We start from the raw sequence: 7,751 nt of genomic DNA, 5'->3' as shown, positions 1-7,751 counted from the left end.
GGCAATGTTCATGGCACGTATCAATTGATAACCACTGGCAATAATTCCAAATGTCTCAGGGAGCTGAGAATAGGAATGTCTGGGAATCCACTTGGGTTGCCCTCACCACTGTGTGCACAACCTGAGTTATCTACACATTAGTTGGTCACAGGAAAATTTCCCAGAGGTCAGCCTTATCTGCACATTCTCATTCCCCTTTTTCCTGTGCTTTCTCTCACCTGCCTGTCCCCTCTGATACCAAGGAGCAAGAGACAGTGATAAGAGACAGAGATGCAGAAAGAGCCAAATATCAGGGCACTGAGTAAAAAGCCAGTACAGATCAAATAGAGGTGTTGACCTCCTCCTTCAAAGCTCTCCTCCCAGGTGTCCACAGGACCTCACGCTCTCCAGCTGCCCTGTCACAGGCGAAACCCAGTACTCACTGCAGACACTGCAGCCTCAGTTCCTTTCTGTGACCTACTGTTCTTCCACATGTCATCAGAATCTAGCCCGAGCATAGACTATGTCCCCTCCATGTCTATTTCTGATCAAACCTGATAAACTAATAGCAGAGCCCAATAGAAGTCTATAGCCATTCAGCAGATAATCTTCTGGGAAATAAACCAATTATGCAGGATTTAAATACTTCATCTCAACCATATTTCAATCTCGTTCTAAGGAGACTTCCAAGAAAGAACTCATCCTACAACTTATAAGCTGACTGACCACAATTCTTAGGAGATTCAAAATGAGTAATCATTGACTACTGTAATCGTTAGGTTTGCTCCTAGTCTGTGTTCAAAGGAAAACGGAGACCTGTGAGTCCAAGGTAAAATTCTGTATCCTGAAATCTCTGCAAGTCAGAGCAACACAGAAAAGTCACTTCAAGAGGCTATGTCAGGCTTCCCTGGTGGCTCAGTGATAAAGAATCTGGCTGCCAATGCAGGAGACATGGGTTTGATCCCTGATCCAGGAAGATCCTACATGCCATAGAGCAACTAAGCCCATATGCCGCAACTACTGAGCCCACGAGCCACAACTGCTGAAGCCTGCACACCCTAGAGCCTGTGCTCTGCAACAAGAGAAGCCACCACAATGAGAAGCCCATGCTCCACGAGAGAGTAGCCCCTACTCACTGCAACTAGAGAAAAGCCCACGCAGCAACCAAGACCCAGCACAGCCAAAAATACTAAATACATAAATTAAAAAAAAATTTTTTTAAGAGGCTATGTCATCTCAAGTAGATTGTGACTCAAAGAAGGGCAAGGCAGAGCAGCATATGAGTCAAGCAAAGGACAGGGCTCCCAGAGGTAAACAGGTTATTATCCAGAAGTATAGACTCTGTGCTTTGCAATTCAGATTTTTTAGCTGATCAAGCAACTAACAAGTCTTAAGCCAGCAAAAAAGAAGAGAGAGTTGGTATTTCCTCGCTGATGTGTCTGCCTCATTGTGGCCAGCCCACCTGCCGGGAAAGAGCAGCTGGCTCATGGTCAGCATTCTCTTGTCAGTTCTGACTTGAGAAAAGCCTAGGGATGCCACCCAGGGGGAATAAAGCATACATTCCCAAGCTTTAGGTGTTAGACTTTTTTTTTTTTTAACCTCTGGTCTGTTAAAAATGAACCAAAGAACTTACTCTTAAATTATGCTAAATTTGTTCCCTGGACAATTTCTGGGTTTCATCATTTTAGATGTCTCTCTTTTGATCATATGATTCTAGAAACTTGCTGCACTTTGTAGGGATATTTCAGAGACTATGGCTTGCTCTCGTGGTTTGTCCATCATCAGCTTGTGTATACAGATGTGTGAGTGGGCAGGGGACCAAGTGCCAAGATTCAGGCTGTCTCATTCCCTCCTAAGGACTGACCACTGACCACTGTGTAGTGAGAGGAACACTGTGTTAAGTGTGCACAGGCAAACTTGTCTGGAGCCCAACCAGACCCACAGATCCTTAACTGCCTTTCCCTGGAACCATTCCAGAAGCTTTGAGTAAGACTTTCGTCAAGCCCCGGGACTCACACCTGGCCCTATCCACATGACTCTCTGTAAAGAATGACCTCTCAAAATTATTGGGATGGGATGTCCAGAAGCAAATGCATCTTGTGAAGTGCCTGAGAGACACAGAGTAGAGGAATTTTATCAGGAGAGAAGAAAACTAAATCCAGAATAGTTTTCATCACTTATTATTTCCTATTACTATTGTAATAGGAATTACTGTCCTATTATTTCCTGTTTTCCTACGATTTTTTTCCCTATTACTATTGTAACAAATTGCCACAAACTCAATAGCTTCAAACAAAACAAGTTTATTCTCTTACAGTTCTGGAAGTCAAAAGTCCAAAATCAGTCTCACTGGACTGAAGGCAGGCTGAAGGCAGGGCTGGTTCCTTCTAGAGACTCAAGGGAGAAATCCATCTCCTTGCCTTTCGCCTCTTCTAGAGGCCAGCTACATTCCTTGGCAGGGGGGCCCTCCTCCATCGTCAAAACCAGCGCCTGGTGTCTGGCTTCTGTCATCACAGTATCATCTTCTCCTGTAATCAAATCTCCCTCCCTCTCTCTCCTATATAGAACATTGTGATTACATTTAGGGACTACCAGGATAATCTCCCCATATAGAGACACATAAATTTATCATTCTGGCAAAGTCTCCTTCCTGATAAGGTCACTGACAGGCTTCTAGGATTAAAATGTGAATATTGGTGGAAGGATCATCATTCCATCCAGCACAACCAGAAAATAAGGATGTTTATGGTTATACGAGACAGGGTTCTCTAAGAAACATAACCAACAGAATATAGATATAGATATAATTTTATCCATAATACCATTTAAAATACATTAATGCTGCTGCTAAGTCACTCCAGTCGTGTCTGACTCTGTGCGACCCCATAGACGGCAGCGCACCAGGCTCCCCCGTCTGTGGGATTCTCCAGGCAAAATACATTAATACCTTATATTAAAGCTCTTTCTAGATATATATTACATATGTATTAGATATCATAATCATATGATATACAAATATACTAATATAAAATTTCATAAATTATACATCTATTTTTATGAATATGTAATATTTATATTATATATTTAATATACGTATTGATATTTTGAATACATTATAATCATACACCTAGAAAGAGGATTTTTTTTTTCAAACTGGAGTTTCTGCTCCAGTATTCCGGCCTGTATAATCCCATGGACAGAGGAGCCTGGCAGGATACAGTCCATGGGGTCTCAAGGAGTCCGACCAGACTGAGCGACTCTCACTACAGATGCTTTACAGTGCTGTATTAGTGTCTGTAAATCAACTATTTGTATACCTAGCTCCAGTTTTGTGGATTTCTCTCCTATTTAGGTCCCCACAGAGCAATGAGTAGAGTTCCCTGTGTTGGTGTTAGTTGCTCAGTTGTGTCTGACTCTTTGCTCCTCTGTCCACAGAATTCTCTAGGCAAGAATGCTGGAGTGGGTAGCCATTCCCTTCTCCAGAGGATCTTCCCACTCCAGGGACTGAACCCGGGTCTCCCGCACTGCAGGCAGATTTTTATCACCTGAGCTGCCAGGGAAGCCTCTCTTTTCTGGATTTCTTTCCTGTTTAGGTCACCACTGAACAAGGAGGAGAGTTCTCCTTGCTATACAGTAGGTTTTCATTAGTCATCTATTTTATACGTAGCAGTGTGTATTTGGCTGTGATTATGCTACTTACATAGGCTCCCCTGGTGGTGCAGAGGTTAAAGCGTCTGCCTCCAATGCAGGAGACCAGAGTTCGATCCCTGGGTCGGGAAGATCCTCTGGCGAAGGCAATGGCACCCCACTCCAGTACTCTTGCGTGGAAAACCCCATGGACGGAGGAGCCTGGTGGGCTACAGTCTATGGGGTCGCAAAGAGTCAGACACGACTGAGCGACTTCACTTTCACTTTCATGCTTATAGGCTGTGTACTTATGACAAATAGTTTGACTTCTCTGAGCCTGTTTCCTTATATATAAATTGTGAATTATTTTGCCATAACTATGTGAAATATTGTATGCCAAGTGATTTGTGAATTGCTACAGAAAATAAAGATGTTATCTTGAAGGGCCCACCATGCACTCTTGCCTATTTACAAATAAATGCATTGTTAATTTTATATATTTTGGTACTTTAAAGTAGTTTAGGTGTCTATAAAGTTAAAGGTTAAAATAGAAAAACTCTTTTGGAGCCCCAGAGGAATTCTCTACACTTTCCATGATGGTAAAGTTACTATTAGTACTTCATCATATAAAGAAATTCCAACGTCTAGAAATAAAATTAGCTTCAGAACAATGAAGATGATTATAATGCCAAAGTGGCTAAGATAAAGGATACCAAAGTTGGCTATTTTGTTATGTATAAAAGGGATCTGAAGAGTAGTAACCGTATTAAAGTAGTATTAAAGATATTTATATTTAATACATACATAGTGCTTTAATATGTTTTTTGTGAGCAGACTATCCAATGGCATTTTCTAAAATAAGAAAAATTAGTAACAATGAGAATTTGAACATTGACCCTGAAAAATAGGGCTGTTATTTCTCTAGGCAAGATGTAGGTATTTCTCAAGGATGCAGAGATTTCTCAAGGATGTAGCTCACTGAGCATCCTCAGGCCTCTGCCCTGCAATCCCCAAGCTCTGTTGTTGTTCTTCAGTCGCTCAGTCATGTCTGACACTTTGTGACCCCCCTGGACTGTAGCCCTGCCAGGCTCCACTGTCCATGGGATTTCCTAGGCAAGAATACCAGAGTGGATTGCCATTTCCTTCTCCAGGGGATCTTCCCAGGGGTCGAACTCGTGTCTTCTGCATTGGCAGGTGGATTCCTTTATCACTGAGCCACCAGGGAAGCCCAATCCCCTAACTGACTATCTAACAATCTCATCCCTTCTGATTGGTCCACACCTGTGCTGTCCCAGATGTGTCATAAAATACCACTTCTGCTAACAGGAGGACCACCTACTGTCCCCAGTCTATATCCAGAGGTCTGCCTTCCCAACCATGGGCCAAACCTGATACCTAATTATACACACCTTTTCTAATTTTCCATGAATCTGGCATTTCTCTTCATTATTATTCTAGTGAGGCATTATACATAGTAGCCATTCAGTAAATATTTGATGTTAAATTATTCCAATATGAGATGAGAAAGAAAAGTAGGAACTATCACAGTTTCCTATAAATTATACATACAAATACTACTTTGGGAAAGTAAAAGGCTTATTAAAATGTTTTAGACATTATAATATCATGAGCAAATATTTTTCTCTCATAGAAACACATGGCTTATAAACCGATAAAATATTATAGAAATTGATAACATTAATTAAGGAGGAGGAAACAGATTCTCCTAAATTGATAACGTGAAGAAAGAATTGTACCAAATTTTGTGGAGAGCAATTTGACACTGCAAGGCAAGAGTAGTTAACAGCTCTCCCCTCCTTTCATCCAAATGTCTGCTTCTAGGAGTTTTGCATGAGACAATGTTATGCTTAAATTTTGTATAATTACAAAAAGACCAGGATTTAAGAACACAAATATTCAAAGAATCACTCATAATAGCAACAAAGAGAAATTACACAAGTGCCCAATTATAGAAAGAGAAATAAATTATATTGCTTACATATAATTAATACTTCACACATTATTTATTTCCATTTAATGCATTGTATAAAAATATTAAATTATGCAACAATATGTACTGTTTAATTTTATAATGATACAAAATTTTAAATAAGATTAAATTTAAAAATTATAAAAAATGAAAAAATATAAAAATAAATATGTATTTATACATTTTATTTTAAAAGATTGAGACCAAAATAGAAATAGTGGTCATTTTTCTGAATCAAGATAATTTTTTAAATTATTCCCATTTCTTTTGCATTTTTCTAACTTTCTACAGTGAACATGTATTAATTTCTTAAGCAAAACAAAAAACTCTATAAAATTGAAATAAATTTTATTTCAAGGGAAATAAATATCCAATGTAGAAAAATGAATCCCATTTTACTCTAATAAACTGTTAGTCAGTGCTTCATTGTGTACTAGGCTCTGCGAATTGGACAAGGTCATTACCTACGTGACATTCATCAAAATGAATGTTTAAAATATCTTTCAATTTAATACTGTCTCAAAGGGATTTGGCAAAATGCCTGCTTGAATGCATTATTAAATATGTCCAGGAGGACGCTGGTTTGATTTTATAAGTCAGCTTCAGAAGATGATGAACACAGGCACCACAACATTCTCAAGTGAATTATAACCAATTTGCTTCTAGTCAATGGTACCTTGACGGCCCTTAAACAAACTATGTCAATACAATCCCTTTGGTAGATCTCCATTATCTGAATTTGACTCATGGGAAGAATACTGAATAAATATTTTCAATTCTTATGACCATTTTGTTTGTTTAGATGAAGATTTTCAACACCTGTGAAAAGAGCCCTTCCCATCCTTGGCGCTCAGTGACCACCAACACCTTTATCACCAAGGTCTCAATTAATTAGAAAAAGTTTGTGTGCTAGCTTCAGTTAAATTAGCTCCGCAATATAACCTTTCTCAGGGAAGATGCCTTGAGAAAAAATACACTTAGTAACTAAGTGTTGGGAGGTACAGAGTTCCAGGAATTTACTAGGCACAGTCTCCGCTGGAGATGAACTCACACATAAATGTTTATGTCAGATCTAGTGGGAATGGCAATACGACAGACGGCTCTTAGGAAGGGCAAAGACTTGGAAATCACTGGGGAGTCGTGAAGATCCAAGGCCGGTTTAACACGATACAAGAGAAACAGGGCAATCAGTAGGAAGTACATTTGAACATTCTGATTGAGTTTTCAGAAACTTAAATGTTACTGCATTTATCCAAAAAAACATAAAGTTAAATTTCTTATCTTTGAGCCCCTCCTCCTCAGCCATTCAAGATACTCATTCAGGCTTCAACTAATTTTATCAGTGCTCTAAGAATCCCACTACTTTAGAAATTGCTTTATCTACCTAATTTCATTTTATTGCAAAATATTCCCATCTGAGAAAGAATTTCTGTGGAATTCTTTACTAAAATGTGAATTATTTTTTAGGTGTTTCAGTCATTTCATGGATGGAGTATAAAATGCACCTGGGATCGTTATAAATCAAGGAAGAGAATTACCACCAGATACACCAGTGCAATGGTTAAATGGAATAGAAACGAGATGCTCAAATAAACTGTCTCTGCAAGGAATAGTACCTTATTTGATTGTATGTCTTCTTTTTATAGAAGAATATTGAAAACTTCTGAATTGGGTATAAAATGACAAATTGTTATATGATAGCTTTTATCTATAAGACAAGGAAGTTGAAAAAAATTATTTCTAAGTTCCCTTCCATTTTTAAAATACTATGATTCTACCTTTTTCACTCACAACATGACAGTAATGGCTACCCAATGCTAGAGCATCAACCTAAGAATGTTTTTTAATGACCATTGACTGCCAACTATCATTTTCCATGTCAATGGCCCAGAAAAAGACTTGAGATCCATTTGGACCTCATAGAAAGTAAGGCACTAGATGTACAGATTAAAATGAAGTTATCCTTTGTGAAGTTGTTCCAGAGATGGGTTTTTAGTTGAATAATTGAGAAACTATTTCTTAATGGAGGCTCAATATTTTGGCCAAACCACACAAATCTTCATCATCCTTATAAGAAGTGATTAATTAGAGTAATGATGACCCATCATTCGTGCCAGTTCTCAGAGAGTAAAATGTATCTCAAAATCTTCTTAAA

The sequence above is a fragment of the Bos javanicus genome, chromosome 27 (assembly GCF_032452875.1).
Source record: "Bos javanicus breed banteng chromosome 27, ARS-OSU_banteng_1.0, whole genome shotgun sequence".
Classification (NCBI taxonomy): domain Eukaryota; kingdom Metazoa; phylum Chordata; class Mammalia; order Artiodactyla; family Bovidae; genus Bos; species Bos javanicus.
The sequence above is the reverse complement of the archived record's forward strand: the minus strand, read 5'-3'. Positions refer to the sequence as shown.